A 17,426-nucleotide genomic window follows, 5' to 3' on the forward strand; every position below is an offset into this window, starting at 1 on the left:
GAAACTCGAAATTTGAAATAGACTGGGCTAAAGAATGAGCTGTAGATGTTACCTTAGTGCTTCTTGCTTTGAAGTTTAGTTCATCAAGGACACAAAGCAAAGAAGGTAGTACTTCAAGGAAATGTAGTACCGCACATGGGCGTCCGGAAGGGGGGGCCATGCCCCCCCTGGAAAATGAAAGTCAACCAAAAATTATATATTTGTCACATATAATTTCATTACAGCCACAATAATGTGTGTTAATTATTGCATGAATATGATAAATTCAAATTTAAGCATTGTTTTTTGAGGGAACAACACTATTATTGAGGAAAATGTGACTTGTTTGCCCCCCCTGGAAATAAACACCTTCCTTGCCCCTCCCTGGAAAAAATCCTGCGGACGTCCATGGTACCGCATCATGGCGTTCTACCAGCGGGTTTCACACAAAGTCTTAATTGTTGTACTTTTAGTGCCAGGAAACATTTCTTCTATCGTTTGTTTTAAGAAATGAGTTCTTCCTGAAGATTCCCGTAGAAACTTAGGGATAATTGAAATAGCTTCCACAGCATTTTACCTCCCTTGTCCCCTCGACCCCCGCTGCAATGGTTGAAAGCCCAGGCTTTCAGGTCCCCCAGTATATCTCCTATAGACCAGATAGAGGATTGGTTTCTCATAGATTTTTTGTAAATCCTCTAAAGAACTCGGGGTAAAATTTTCTGCAGTACTTATGTTCTCTGTATTTACACAACCTTTTACACGTTGTACAATATGTATGTATAATATGGGTTGTAGTATTATTATTTATAAAATGGGAACGTGTTATGTGCAGACAATAATGTTATGCTTTCTTTCTTCTTCTTTTTCAAATATGGAATATATAATGATTAAATTACAAATATGTGCTCAGGCTCTCTCTGACTCTCGTTTTAGTAGTGTTTTATTTCAATATACTACTGTTGGCCTCTAACAGTCATAAATACTGATGTATTTATTTGGGCAAGAGAATGAGTGTTCATATTGTTGTTGGTTTGGTTTATTTTACTGTGCTTTTCTGCCAAATTTCGATATCGCGAAAATGAGGATGAGTGATGATATGATGAAATTGATGAAGGGACCTCATATGAACAATCCAGGCGAGGATTCGAACCCTTGATGAGTGCACATTCTTGTCCTATGTGTTGTACTCTGCAGTGAATAATGAAATAATTTGGAATGAAAATGTATCTCAGAACTCAAAAAGCCAAATGAATATTATTGAAGAAACTACAAAAAAAGTGTGTTTTGTTACCTGTTTTGTTTCTGTGCGTAAAGTGTACTTAAAACACCAAATCAACCAACCGTGGGGGAGTGGTTATCACAGCACGCTACGACACCAGGAGTTCCGAGTTCGAACCCCGACCTGGGCATGGGTGTTCTTTGTGTTTGTCCCTTCATTAATTTTATCGTATCATCTTCGCAATTAACCAAATGTGACAAAAAAGCGACGCTAAGTAACAAAAATGAAAACAAATAATTGTTTGATTGCTTGATTTGGTTTATTTTACTTCGTTTTTCCGCCACTTTTGGCTAATCGCGAAGATGATACGATAAAATTGATGAAGGGGGACAAAAAGAATACCCTTGGATCTCTGGCTTAGTAGTCAAATCAAATCGTTTTTTATTTTCGAATGTGGGTGGGTGTTACGTGTGCTTTTTGTTTAGTACTCATTCATCATTTTGCAATCTTTTCTTGTTATTGACATTCTTTTTTTAGGAATACTAGGCCCTAAAGGGGGAATGGTGTGCCCCCCCCTTGAGCATGCCACTGACTGCTACCCCAAGTGTCGACGTCACTGCACGTCACTGCATTTGGAATGCTACAAGCCTTGGTCAGAATTAAATTAAGTCTATGATTGGCACAATGTGTATACAGTGCTATTGGTTGTACTTGAAGAATACGAGCCTGAACACCCTTATAGATTCCGCTCATATTGGAACCTCCGTCATAATCTTGACCTCTGAGAAAAGCAATGTCTAAATTCAAATGTTTCATCTTCTCTATAATTGTCTGAGCTAGTCCTTCCACACTCAGATCTGTAACCTCTAGCCAAGGAAATCTTCCTCAACTCTACATTCACCTGTATTAAAGTAGCGAACACAAAACGTCAGCTGTTCTTTAGTGCTACAGTCTGTGGTTTCAACAGCAAGAACACTGAAGTATTTGTACTTCTTCACTTGTTCTACTATTTTGTTCGAAATTAAAGTTCAACAGCATTCAATTAAGTTATTTTGAGAGGTCTGGGAGGATAAACGTACCAATAATAATAATATTAATAAAAATAATGTTAATAATAATAATATATTATTATTATTGATTTTGTTACTATTGATTTGCTTTATTTTACTTCGCTTCTTGTGCCACTTTTAGCTAATTTGCGAAGATGGGGATGAGTGATGACATGATGAATGGATACTCGCAAACATCCATGTCCAAGCCGGGATTCGAACCCAGGACCAACATTATTATTACTATTAGTAGTGTCTGTAGTGGTAGTATCAAATACGTTATTATCCTCGTAAATTACGCAAAAAGGGGATAGAAGTTTGTGCTCAAGGGATTTGCTTTATTTCAATTATTTTCTTAACACGTTCAATTTCACATTAATACGGAAAACAAGCACACAAACTATTTTTGAAAGACAGAAAATGCTTGATAAATGCATTCCAAATATAATTATTTTTTACATTAACATAACTTTCATGCACGATATATGTTTCACATATATGCAACGTGGAGTGGCGTGGACACTAAATTGTGTACGTACCTATTCAAAGTTTATTTAATACATATTATATACAAGTTATATTATTTAAATACATCACACAACCAATTCATCCATCTCACAATAAACCAAAAGCAAAAATTACATAAATTGTCTCTCAAATTGCACGCTCTCTGATATGATCCACATTTTTATGTGACGTCACCAGTAGAAGATATGTCACTAATGTATTAATTTTTGTAAAAGAAAGCGTAATTTCTTTGTTATTATATGTAATATGGCACCCTGTTTGTGATATATATATCTTTTGTTTAATGTTTATTGTATTTTATGCTTTGTTATGAGTAGTTTAATGTATCTTCATGTTTGCAAGAGTGCACTATACGAATTCGTATTTCTAAAGATGTATATATGTCAGTTTTGTTGATAGTATCCTTTTGTATATAGTGAATGATTCATCTGTACTTTAATCTGTGTTCTCGAAAAGAGTATAAAAGCGACGATATCGCGTAAGAAATCATCACACTTTTTCGCCACGGATCGACGAAGCTTTTAAACTTAAAAAGAACTCCTCGGTGTTGTGCATACATCTTGGTATGGTAGTTCGGGGCGCAAGCTAGGCCTATGTGATCATAGGTACGCCGATAGCCATGCATTGATGATATGCACAATACTGCAACCATTCTACGTCAAATAATAAAGTTAGCCTAAGGATTAATTTGGAAATAAAAGGCTAAAGAGCAAATATTGGCTCAGTTATCATTGCATATCTCTTGGTGTGGTAGTTCGGGGCGCAGGCTAGGTCTATGTGATCATAGGCTTGCCGATAGCCACGCATTGAGTTTATGCGTTTTAATTTAGTCAATTCATCGACAAAGCGAAATCCTCGCCTTCGTCTCAAGTATATTTGCATTATAATTGCAATAAATAAAGAATAAAACCTTTCAGTTTATACATACTGCAGTAATGTGGTTTTATTTCTCTGTGCTGTGAATATTGTCTTTGCCTAACACTATCCCTGTACCTGAGAGGAGTCTGTGTACTTCACTTAGTCTCATCGTTTTTTTCTTGTTTTTTTTATAAAATATTTATTGGTTGTGGACAAAATCCATGCACCAGTTAACAATTTATCAATTGGTATTACATACATGCATGCACATAATATTTACTCACAATTATTCCTTTCATAATAAATAGTTTCCAAATTTCATTACACTTTTACAGAATTATATTAGACTTATTAAGATATTTTTTAAGAATATAGATTACCGAGGATGAAGGTGAAGTCAGTAAACAAGGCAGTGTCAGTGGCGCTTGATGTCCACTCCTGTACAATTCCTGTAAAAATGGTTCTCTGTAAGTTTCATAAAGTTTGCATTGAAATATAATGTGGTTTGGAATTGCAGTATATTCATTGCACAAACAAACTGGTGAAGTCACTAAATTCTTCTTGTAAAGGTGAGCTGCAGCGATAGTGTGATTTAACCTGCATCGCATTATAGTTGTGAGGGAACTCCGGGAGAGTTGAATCTGTTTAAACCAACATTCCTTTGGAAATCTTTCTTGTATAGAATAGTAGGCCTTACCGCATTGAGTGCCAGTATTTGTCCACAAGCTTTGCCAGTCAGTAAATAGTATTTTTCTAGTGTGTGATTCCAAAACTACGGACGGAATCTTTATTGAAAGCGGCCGTTGGATTGTTTGATTAGCTGCATATTTTGCCAAAGTATCTGCTATATTGTTCCCTTCTATTAAAGAATGTCCAAGTGTCCAAATAAAGTTGATATCATATCCCAATCTCGTTAATTTCAGTGTGAGTATTCTTATGTTAACAATGTACCATTCCGTATGACATGACCATGATGCAAACTGTAAAGAATTTAGCACAGAGGCTGAATCGGTTGCAATTAGAACTGAATTTAACTTCTTCTTTTGTACATAAAGCAATGCCTGTCGTATTGCAAAAGCTTCTGCAGTGTAAAATTTAGTAGCGGCTCGTGCCTAAAATAACAGGTGAAGAAGTACATTTATAGGCAATGAAAAACAAATAGTAAGTGTCAGTGCCCCCCAATTTAAAATGTCTTTTTTGTCTTCATCCGTCCATCTGGAAAATGGTGCCTGCAACAAATTACACACTGAGAGTAATTTACTGGATTCATTGCACAAACCACAGCTCAACACATGAACACAACACACGATAGAAAACGCGAAACACACACGCGGAACAAGATCTCGCGAGAACGCAACGATTTTGCCCAACCACTGTATGCAATGTTTTCTGTTGACGAGAGAACTGCTGCACCTAGATGGCGACACCCGTTTAATTCCAACGCTAGGTGACGTCACTGTTGCCATGACAACCGGCTAAAGTCTTCCGTAACCTGGCGGCGTCTGCTCTTGGTTTGTTTATGCTACGACGAATTCTTCACGTGCGTAGCGCCGAGCGGCGTATTATTTGAGTATTATCGTGGGCGTTCTGCTGGGAAATAGTTTAATTTAACAAGCAAATGAAAAATGTCAATATTAATTTGAAAATTAGGTGAAAACATCTGCACTTGTTGCACTTGGTCAGCCGCCACTGGTGTAAATGGACAGATACAATGGCAAAGGAAAAATTTTGAATTCTGCAGAATTATCACAGTAAAATGCTGCTCCTGTTTTTCCAGACGTTGATTTTGAAGCATCTGTATATATGTGATATTCACATTGTAATTTTGAATGTATGTAGTCTTGATATATATATTATTTGAAATTGTAGGGATTGTCTTCCTGAAAACTCTACTTGGGTAGGCAGGAAAATGAATCCTAATGGGAGATATCATATTAAAGTAGTCTGTCATGAAGCATAGTGCATTAGGTAAACGAATAATATTAGCTTGAAATTTATTAATGTCCTTATAAGCATAATATAGTATAGGTAATCTGGATTTATATTTTGCTGTACGTCTGTTGAGCATCAAAGAGTCTAACAATTGAAGTTTTGGTATGATCGGAGATGTCGTGTTGGCAATTTTCTTAAGTAAAAATTTGCTCGCAAGATATTTAACTCTAAGTTTGTATGGTGGATCTCCCACTTCTACGAAAGTTGCTTGTTTTGGAGTTCCTTTCCAAAGGCCATAAATCCTGGATAAACTGCTATATTGGATAGAAGATAGCGTGTTAAAAGCCCAACTTAAATTATCATTGTACATAAAGGAACCATACTCTAGTCTTGAGTTTAGCATCTGTTTATGGATCTGATGTAATAATTTAGGATCAGCAACCCACTTTTTCTTAACTGTCAACATTTTTATTATGTTAAACACTTGAGATCCCTTACATTGTGCCAGTTCTACTTGTGACTTCCATTTAAGTTTTTCATCTAATATAAGTCCCAAAAATGTATGGCTTCTTTGTTGACTAATAGTTTTTCCGTTTATATTTATTGATATGCATGAATGAGATCTCTTCTTATTAAAAACTACCACCGAAGACTTATCTGGATTTACTTCAATTCCATTGATATCACACCATGATGATAATTCATCCAGAGATTTTTGAATTTTTTGAGCCCCTTCTTGAATATTTTTACTACTAGTGTATATAATAATATCATCTGCATATTGTAATAGACGAGTGTGTTGAAGAATTTTTGAGCCTAAATCTGCCGTGTACATATTAAATAGCATGGGACTCAGCACTGCGCCTTGTGGTAGACCTTTATGTGTATAACGTGCGGTGGATAACTGTCCTCCATATCGAATGTACAACTTACGTGCCAATAATAATCCAAGAATACTTTTTATAAAATTACGTGGAACGTTCATTTTCTCCAATTTTTGTAACATTATATTTGGAAGGACAGAATCATAGGCGCTACTTAGATCGAGAAAAACTACGATACAAAATTCCCGCCGTATGAAAGATAGCCATATATCTAAAATTAGTGTCGCTAATACATCTACTGTTCCAGTTCCTTTCCTAAATCCCATCTGATGTTTCGGTAATTTCTGATTATATTCGACCCACCATGTGAGTCTGTTCAGTATTAAGTGTTCATATAATTTAGCAAGGCATGATGACATTGCAATAGGTCTATAGTTCGTATGTATTCCTGATTGTTTACCTGGTTTTAATATGGGTATTATCACCACTTCTTTCCACTGTGATGGAATTTCTCCACTATTACATATTGAATTGTATGTATTTAGTAACATTTCATATCCATTCAAAAGCCAGTGTTGAATACATTCGTATGTAATACCATCTAAACCCGGAGACGTTTTCTTTCGTTTATGAACAACATATTCTAATTCATCCATAGTGAATAGCGATTCTAACGTGGATGTTTCTGGATATTTCATAGAGTTTATCAATTGACAAAGATTAGTTTCAACCGTATCTGGTGTCAACTTGCGGTGAAATTCTTTTATCCAGGCTGAATTGATATCTCCTCCAAAATAATGACAAGTATTATTATTGGACATACTTCTTATTATTTTCCAAGTCACTGAAATAGAAGAATCTTTAGTTAATGTAGAGCAAAATGACTTCCAAAAGTATGATTTTGATTTCTTTAGGAACCTCTGAGTTTTTGCTGCAATTTCTTTATATCTAATAAAATGATTGATGGTAGGATTCTCCTTATAATTTATGTATGCTTTTTGTCGTTCGTTTACCCATTTCTGGCAATCCGTTGTCCACCACGGAGTCACTTTTCTTCTAGATCCAAAATTAGATACTGTTGCATTAATTTGTTCTTGTCGAATGAGAGACGCCAATGTGTCATACGATACTTCTTGTTTCAACAATTCATTCTTTATTGCATTGTTTACATTTCCGGAGAATTTCTGCCATTCAACTCTTCTTGATATATATTGACTATTGTTTTGTTCAGAGCGCATAGTAAACCACGTTATATTTTTATTATGTTGAAAGGTTATCATAATTGGCATGTGATTACTGTTGTAACACTTCTCTAATACACTCCAATGGATTTTTGAAGCTATATCATTTGAGGTAATAGTTATGTCTGGAGCACTCGGCTGTTCATTACGTCTTGAGATTATTGTAGGTGTTCCGTCGTTGAGTAATACAGCTGAGGAATCTTGCAAGTAATTATACAAATCTTTACCTGATCGATCAGTTAGAGAACAGCCCCACATAGGGTGGTGTGCATTAATGTCCCCTGCCAGCACAAATGAAGTGTTTGGTGGAAGCTGCCCAACGATATTCTGCCACACTGTAACAGGGAGGTGCACTGTGGGAGGGCAGTAAATTGATACATAAGACGTATCAGCAATCCGAACACCTGTAATCTGAATTTGACTGTTTACATTTTGAAACAAAATAATGTCATACTGTATATTTCTTTTAACACCTATAGCTGAACCACCATATCCATCTAAACGATCATCTCTTATCCAATTGTAACCTTTAAACTTCAATGTTGAGTCAGTTTTCAACCACGTTTCTTGTATAAGAAGGACATCTGCAGAAAAATAAGATAAAATATGTTGTAAATTATGTCTATTAGGAATTAAACTTCGTATATTCCATTGTAATATTTTCAAGACTTTGTCTGGCATGCTGGTTGTTGAAATAAGTATTGCAAAATACTTGTAGCAATGCAAGTCCAGTCCTGGTTAACGTTCAATGTCGAAGTCCCTGCTAGGCTACATAATTGTTCTATAAATAATGAAAAATTATTTAGGAATTTTGTAGAATTTTGTTCTTGTGCCCGATTTGGCTGGATAGCTTGAGCCGCCTCTGCAAGAACAAATAATATATTTTGTTGGCATGTTGTCGACAAATCCGGAGCATTGTCTTTTCGAGATCCTGACAAAGAATAATCAGGGTTTGTCATTCTCTTTTTATATTCATTTTGTCCAAATGGTTTCAATGTTTGAGAAGATTTCTGGCGTTTTCCTTGAGAAGACTCAGTCTCTTCCAAATATTTTCCAGCTTTCTTTGAACTGTACAATGGCCTTTTATTAGATACACTGTATTGATCTTGTATTATATTATTATGATATGAGGTGCTACTCGAATTGTTAGATATCGAAGCATATGTAAATGGCATTAGTGGCCGCGGTGGCTCAGTCGGTAACGCGTCTGACTACCATGCTCAAGGTCCCGGGTTCGATCCCCGGCCGGTTCAAATCCGGGAACTTTTCTAACGGTGGAAGCGGCCCCGGCGCCTACCCAGCGTCGAATAACGTGGGTACCTGGGGGAAACCCTGGGGGGTAAAGGCGGTCAGGGGCGTGATGCTGATCACATCACCCCCACTCACGACCGGATCAAGAAAGTGTGGGGCGTTACCCCCACACCCCCTATACGCCTTCAAGGCGTGGTGCTATGCACAGGGGAACACTTTACCTTTACCTTTTATGTAAATGGCATTACTGTCTTTTCTATTTCCTGAACATGGCCAGTAGATATCTGTTCATATCCATACATATAGTTAATTTTTGGGACTTTCTTCATAGCTTCGTTAAACGTAACATTCTGAACTGTCATAATTTTGATTATTTCCTTTTGGCGTTGTTTTTCAGGACAGTTTTTGTCAATTGCAGTGTGCTCCTGATTACAATGGAAACACTTGATCTTATTTGTGCAAGAGGACAATTCGTGATTCTCACCACAGCGTTTGCATTTTAATTTACTTTTGCAATTAGCCCTGAAGTGCCCATAATAAAAACAATTAGGGCACTGTTTAATCAAGGGAATGTGCCTATCAATATCAAACTTTTTGTAAAACAGTGTGACATATTGTGGTAAGGATTGCGAGTCGAATGTTACAATTACCGTTCGAGTTGGAACAGCAACGCGAGTACCCTCCTCGTACTTATACTTCACAATCCGTTTTACCTTTATTACTTTGGCTGTTGATGAAATTTCATCTTCACTTATTGACTGATGTACATCTTTCATAATTCCCATTCTTCGTACTCGGTGTGATGGAACAAAACCTTCCCAATTATTCTGTAACAATAATGGATTCGAAAGGAAATCATTTGCATAATTAGATGTCGTAAATGTAAGTCTAGCTAGATTTTTCCCAAGGCTATCTATCTCTTTCAAACCTCTAATATTTTCTTTGCTGACTATTTGGCCTAATTTTAAAATGTGAAGTTGACCAATGTTTCCTTTGCCATTTCCACCTGAGGCATCCTGATGTTTAGATTTCACAAATATTTCATACGGACCTAAATGATTACTTCTGTACTTCAATATCTGTTGCTCATAAACTTTTTTGGAACTTAATTTACTAATTTGTTGCGTGTAATCTATATTATTACACTGAGAATTCAACTTATTAACTTCTTCTACAGAAGTTATGATTTCCACGTTGCTGGAAAGTTCCATGGCACTAATGTCCGTGTCCATGTTGGATTCAGCTGGTTTTGTACCAGCAAATTTGGCTTTACGGCCTTTAGATTTTTTCATGAATTAATGTTCACATTGTCGCACATATATTTAGAACGACACTAATATTCAAACAGTAAACTATAAAGTCTCAAATTCTAACTTAGAACACAAAATTATCTTTGCAACAAATCACTTTCACAATCACATCTGTAACCCGAGTCTCATCGTTCACTTTCATTATTAAGTTAATATTAATAGTATAATAATACGACGCGTAAATAAAAACTAGAACGTGTCATCTCTTTCTTCCAAACAATTGTTCATGCATTTAAAACAAAATGAATTAAGACAAGTCTTATTTCTCTGTCTGGTGATTTACAATGTATTACAGCGAACAAGCAGAAATTGCGAGCGAAGCGAGCAAGACAATTTTTGGATTCAATTTTTTTGCAGGCTGAAATCAATATTAATTTAATAGGGCGCGAATAATTTCACGGAACGCCATGGCATTATATCATTTACAACTTTTGTGCCTCCCTTATGGTGTAGTGGTAACATCGTCGCCTTGTGATCAAATGATCCCGGGTTCGATACCCGGTGGAGGCACATGGCACAGTTGTTCGGATCCCACTTTAGCTATAGGCCCAGTCTCAATTAGCCTTTCTGTGCATAAAGTAGACTTAAAAAAAAACACCAATCAATCAATTTTACAACTTTTTTCCATTAGATCTTTCGGCACCCAGGGCCGTCTCTCGTCGTACCCTAGCTACGGTTCTGAACTTGATAAGACTAAGAAAAACAGGTATTCCGAGCGAAGCTAACAAGAAGATTTTATGAAAGGTATTTTTATTTGCATAAAATTTGAAGTTCTGGACGGTAATTGTCCCCTGCAGGTGTACTTGGCCGATCAATGTTTGCCAACCTTGCCCCCCTAGAACTCATTTCCGACCAAGGTTGGGGGGGGGGACAATGCCCCCATACTCACAAACTGTCAGAACATCATATTTTGACCCTTAGATACAAATAGTCACATCTAAGAAACTATTGCAAGCAAGATTGTCTTGTTTTCAATGCGGCAAGAATTCAAAAAACCTGACATAATACGCTACTCTGACTACAGCTAAGATATTGTGACAAAGGAACATCAAATCATCATATTTGTCCTTTGAAATCTTAGGATGTTCTGAGTACAATTTACATGCTAGTTGTCAATTGGGTTTAGCTTGCAGTCGTTGTTTCGGACTCAAGGATCTGAATGAATCCACCAGATGACTGATCCAGTCATCAGAATCTCCCTGATCAACTTTCCTGATGGATAGTATGCGAAGATCACGTGCCATGGTCTTGTAATCCAGGAAGTCAGAAGTCTGGAGTGTGTGCACAATATATGGTTTCTTTCTTCTCGCGAGGCGGAAGACTGGGATCAGTTTGGAAGTCACGTAGAGATCACCAGCATTATCTACGGCTGTGCTAATGGCACTATGTGCAGAATCTCCCTCGTTCTGCCCGTGGTAAGGTTAAAAAAAAACATTGATCTTCTCAATGTTTTCCAAGCTCGATACTGTGTGCAAAAGCATGGTTACTACAATGGAATTCTTATTTTGTCCAGGGCATCCATCCGTAAATAAAGTTACTTCATTCATATTATGTGCTGCATTGAGATTTTCGAGGTACATTCTCAAGCAAGTGGTGATTTCACATGATCCTCTTTTTCCCTGTCCTTCGTGCCACGTAAAACAGTGACACATCTGAGCTTTGAGGTCGTAAATAGTCAAGTTGTAGTTCGAATAACTCGAGTTACGCCCTTCTGTCTTGCGACAAATGCTTACTTTTTGAGATGCGTCGTAACTCATGGAGACCGCATCTTCGCATCCGTTGAGTTTTGCGATACGCCACTACGGCAGTTTGTAGATGTCACCAAGAGGAAAGCCCCGGTGGACTTATCTCAATTTACTTTTCTTGAGATACGCTCCTGTTTCTCGGTAGGGACGATATGTGTGCAATATAGGGTTATTAATGCAGCGTGTGTTATATGTTCTTTCGTGCCTCAAATTTATTTCTAAGTTCCTCGTGCATATAGTACCGTACCATGAAGGCACATTTTAGAGGATGTAGGGGATAGGGACCCACAAGGGGGATTATGGCGCAGGATGCGCCATCGAGATTTATTGGGGGAGAATTTTTTCCCTTCAAATAATATACAATTCAACATTTATATATTTTTCCAAAATATATGTAAAAATTTTACACCTTAAATGTACCATATTTAATCCTATTAGATGAAGAAAATAAAGTCTTTAAGGGTATTATCGAAGGGAGCGGTGGGTGGGAGAAATATCCACCTACAAAATATTAGGCCTTATTTTACACGTCGGTTGGGGGGGGGGGGTCTGAATTAAACGTTGGGGGACAGTATCCAACTCTAGGTCTTAGATTATGGCAGGTATTTTAGTTAGAGGGGATTGAGCATTAAATTGTGGGGGGTATCCAATTCTTGTGCATTACTATTGTCTTAGACTGTTGCGAAATTCTTGTGTGGAGACTGAGAATTAATGTTTTGGAGGAGGCAATATCCACTCACTCTTCAATATCAACAGTATGTCTAAAATTGGCTTGGAAATGATGGTGCTAGGATTGAGTATTAAATTTAAAGGGGGGGATAGGAAGCTTTTGATAATGTGTTAAATTTGAGGTTGTCAAGGGATTCTGTAGTGGAGAGAGAGAGTTCGAACATTAAATTTTGGAGACTGTATTTAGCAACTTTTAGACCCCGAACGTGCCAAAAGAGAAGCTGGAAAAGACTAATTATCTCGGTATCATAAGAAAGTATTTACACCCCATCAAATTAATATTCTTGAAAGCCTGCAAAGAAATGGATATAAAAATTTTCTTGCTCACTTCGCTCGCAATGATGTGTTGCAAGGACGCGTGTTTGTTTGACACTTTACTGAGGTGAATGTGAAGTTTTATACTATGTTACTCGCCTGCCCCCCACACTTTACCTCCGCACTCGAGGTTCGGTGCACTTCGTACTCGGCTCAGATTTGTCTAGGGGTATCTTTCTTTGTACGACAATGCACGTGGGTTGCTACAAGTCAACATAATTATATAATTAACTACAAGAGACAACGGAAAACCTTTGCGAAACCTTTATGATCAGGGGGATAAATTACCTTGTCCAGCATGTGTGAAATTAAAAACGGAAATTTTGGATAATTTCTATAGTTTAATTAACGGAAAATTTGAAGTATATACAAGTCGTATCCGAACGTTCATTTCTCTAATTATTATCGGGCCAAAACTCTAATTTTGATGTTGGAATCTCTATTGTTTGTACCTGGATGCTTTACATTTCATGAATTACATCTGAAGTACGCTTGTCACAAGGTAGACTCACGTTACTCCAAGAAACGTCTTAACAGGCGCTAGGCCGCCCGACGTGTACATTTCTCAACCTCCACGGTGACAAGGCACTAGGCTGCCCGGCGCACCGTAATTACTTCAAAATAACATCCAGTACAAACTACCTTTTTACCTGTAAATCGGACACCAAGGCACTAGCTTGCCCGGCAATCCAATTTCTTACAGCATCCGTTTCGGGAGATCTGTCCTCCGGTCCTAGCTAACCGAAGCAAAAACAACCTCTCCCTTCCATGTCTCAGTTCCAACAGCCGACCTCCCCTACTCTCATCTGGGAGTTTATATACGTTTGGTTGGCGTCTGTTGCCAACCGCCCTTCTTTCAAAATTTTTAATCTTTAACAGCTAAACTGCCCGCCTTTCTTCTGAACGTTCGAAACACCAAGAAAGAACAGAGAGCTACATGGTATTTATACATGGAATAGTACGAACCTAAAAATGCATAATAAATTGAGGTACACTTATCACATATACATAATTTTTATACACGTAATTACCCAATTAATTAACATATTAATAAATATTTCAATAAGAGAAAAAAAACACTGTTGCCCTGACACGGGGGCAGGGTAACAGATTCCCCCTCCCCAGCGTTACAATTCAATCTGAAATTTAAATTTCAGTCTGTGTGAATTGTCTTAAAGTCACTGAGAAAAGTTAAGCACTGTATCTGAAAAAAAAAAGAAAAAGTTCACTGAAAAAGTTATTTTCACTACACATCACAACCGTCTCTCTGAAAAGAAGAGTCTTGTTTTCACTTCACTAAATATCCTATTTCCACACTGTTTCTTCCTCCGGGAATCCTGGAACCTCCTCGACATCTCGGTCATCTGGTCATCAGAACAGCTCCCAGGTGCAGACGGATTCAGCTCCTCCACCTTCCAACGAACATGTCCACCTCCCGCTCTAGGGTCGACTCAGCCTCCTTCTCGGTCCATCCGAAGAACTCCCGGCTCCATAGTCCCCTAGTCCTTGCGTCTGGGACATACGCGGTACTTGGTTCGACTCCTGTCGAATTTCAGCTTCAAATGCTTTCCAAGGTTCTATCGTTCGATCACACTACCCGATTTTAAAATGGCTTTCCCATTTTTCCATCTATAAGGAAACTTTCCCTTCCTTTTCCGGGCATCGAACTGCCATCCTTCAGCATTCTCTTACCGATGAAATTCTCATGTCTTCATGTTGACAATTGTCAACACCCTTTATCGGCAAAAGGTTGACATAACATAAAATACAACAGTCCATAATTTTAAATCTTACATTCACAAGAAATGAATTTACCAGGACACTAATGTGTAGCGACAATAAATCAGGAACTTAATTACAACTGTACAAACAAGAAGTCGGTCACCCGGCTTCCTTTTCATCATTTTTCACAGCCCTTCTACCCCCTCCCCTTGAGATGGATTCTCAGGGTAGAATTTAGGGACGAGTGCTTTCCCTCACACTTCTCAAATTTCTTCTCGGAATGACCTTCAGCTGGTCAACGTTTTCCCTTCACCTTCCTTTTCCAAGACAACATTATTTGGAGTAGTGAAATTCAGAATTCTGTAGATCCCTTTGAATTTCGGGAAAAAGCACGCAGTTTGCTTATTAAAAGCAGACGAAATTCTGTGCTCTTGAAGCAGTACTCGATCTCCTACACGAAGATTAACCTTTCTTCTACCCTTATTGTAGGCCTTTGACGCCTTTTGCCTCGTCTTTTCCTCTTTTTCTCTTGCAAATTCAAAAGCCGCGCCCATTCTTTCCTTTAACTGTATGACGTAATCCATCTGTCTCCCCGCCGTGACGTCCTCCCCGGTTCCATCTTCCCTCTGAAGCTCCATTTTCCGAGTGTCATGCGGTGTGTACAAATCACGTCCAAAGAACAAGAATGACGGCTTCAATCCAGTCATCGAATTCGTTGCATTATTAATGGCAAAACTTATCGCGTCCAAGTTTTCAGCCCACGACGAGTGTTCCTTGCAGAACTTTCCAAGTGCTTGCTTGATTATCTTAATCGCTGCTTCTGATTTATTTCCCTTCGGTCTATATGGCGTAATATAGACAGGCTTGCAATTCACAGAACGCAACGTTTGTGAATACAGTTTGCTTCGAAATACACTCTGGTTGTCACTGACAACGTATTTCGGGAATCCTGATTGAAAACAGTACTTCAAGAATGCTTGCGAGATCGTCCTCGCCGTTGTAGTTCTAAGCGGTGTTAAGCTAATGTGCCTTGAGAACTCATCTTGAATGACTAAACAGTACTTGTATCTCCCCTTCGTACTTGTAGGCAGTGGTCCAAAAATGTCCAGAAACACTTTGTATCCAGGCGCAGTAGCTTTCCTCGAGTTCATAAATCCCATCTTTCTGCTGTTGTCAGGATTATACTGAAGACAAGTGATACAACTTTTGCAATAGTTACTGACATCTTTGACTACTCCGTCCCAAGTATAATTCTCTAGGACCTTAAACAATGTCTTTCCATGTCCTAAGTGCGCAGATAATAAATCATCATGCGAAGATTTAAGTACTTCACTCTTCAACTTCTCTGGTACCCACAGCTTCAATCTGGAGCTAAACGGTGGATAAAGTCCAGTGTTTTCGTCAACGAAACGGTAAAGCAGTCCATCATCGTCGAGACAGGAATGTTGCAGATAAAAGTCAAATTTTCTCTTCTCTCGAGAATCCTTTATTTCAACTTCTTCTCCATTTAAACATCCAATTAATTTAGATAAATAAGGATCACTCTGTTGTTCTCCTTTCCACATTTCTTTATCGTTACGATCTACGGGCGGCGAAGTTTCTTTCTGTCCGTCCGTCTGTCTTCCATTTACAGTGTTGCCAGCTGCATCTGTCAACACCGCTTCCGTTTTCCTTTTCTGCTTCCGGTCGAATTTCTGCTTCTGCTCAGAAAGTGGCCTAGGTTTCGCTCGGAAAGGCTTCTCGTTATTCACATCCAAACGAACCTCGTAATCCTTTGCTAATCCCGGTTTATCTTGAAAAACATCAATATGCCGTCTCAGTATGGCAATCAATTTCGGCTTGTTTTCCTCTGAGATATCGGTACCCTCCATCAGCATGGCAATCCTTCTCTCTTCGTCAACCCCTTCCCCTTTGATGTCGCTGCTACGTGTCTCCGCTCCGCAAGCAGAAACGTTCTCTCGGACTGCTTCGACTCCATCCGCGGTCGAACCCAGTCCCCTTGAACCAACAGCATCAACGCTGTCACGTGTCGGCGGCGAATCAAAAGGCACGATTTTCGAAAGATCAGGCTCAATTGCCCACCCGTTGCTGTTGTCAGGATTATACTGAAGACAAGTGATACAACTTTTGCAATAGTTACTGACATCTTTGACTACTCCGTCCCAAGTATAATTCTCTAGGACCTTAAACAATGTCTTTCCATGTCCTAAGTGCGCAGATAATAAATCATCATGCGAAGATTTAAGTACTTCACTCTTCAACTTCTCTGGTACCCACAGCTTCAATCTGGAGCTAAACGGTGGATAAAGTCCAGTGTTTTCGTCAACGAAACGGTAAAGCAGTCCATCATCGTCGAGACAGGAATGTTGCAGATAAAAGTCAAATTTTCTCTTCTCTCGAGAATCCTTTATTTCAACTTCTTCTCCATTTAAACATCCAATTAATTTAGATAAATAAGGATCACTCTGTTGTTCTCCTTTCCACATTTCTTTATCGTTACGATCTACGGGCGGCGAAGTTTCTTTCTGTCCGTCCGTCTGTCTTCCATTTACAGTGTTGCCAGCTGCATCTGTCAACACCGCTTCCGTTTTCCTTTTCTGCTTCCGGTCGAATTTCTGCTTCTGCTCAGAAAGTGGCCTAGGTTTCGCTCGGAAAGGCTTCTCGTTATTCACATCCAAACGAACCTCGTAATCCTTTGCTAATCCCGGTTTATCTTGAAAAACA

At 38.4% G+C, this 17,426-nt stretch overlaps 1 protein-coding gene across 3 annotated transcripts in view; it reads left to right on the forward strand.

The window, feature by feature from the left end:
- Positions 1-17,426, forward strand: part of LOC145988362 (E3 ubiquitin-protein ligase SIAH1B-like) — a 50,902-nt gene that overhangs the window by 1,577 nt on the left and 31,899 nt on the right. Inside the window, exon 1 of one of the 3 annotated variants that reach the window (XM_083123241.1) lies at positions 10,915-10,935. The exons of the other annotated variants lie outside the window; for them this stretch is intronic. The gene's annotated coding sequence lies outside the window, so the exon portion shown is untranslated. Of the gene's footprint in view, positions 1-10,914; positions 10,936-17,426 lie in introns of those variants that run through there. 3 annotated transcript variants of the gene reach the window in all.

Source organism: Lepisma saccharinum, chromosome 5, assembly GCF_977018435.1.
Source record: "Lepisma saccharinum chromosome 5, izLepSacc3.1, whole genome shotgun sequence".
Taxonomy (NCBI): domain Eukaryota; kingdom Metazoa; phylum Arthropoda; class Insecta; order Zygentoma; family Lepismatidae; genus Lepisma; species Lepisma saccharinum.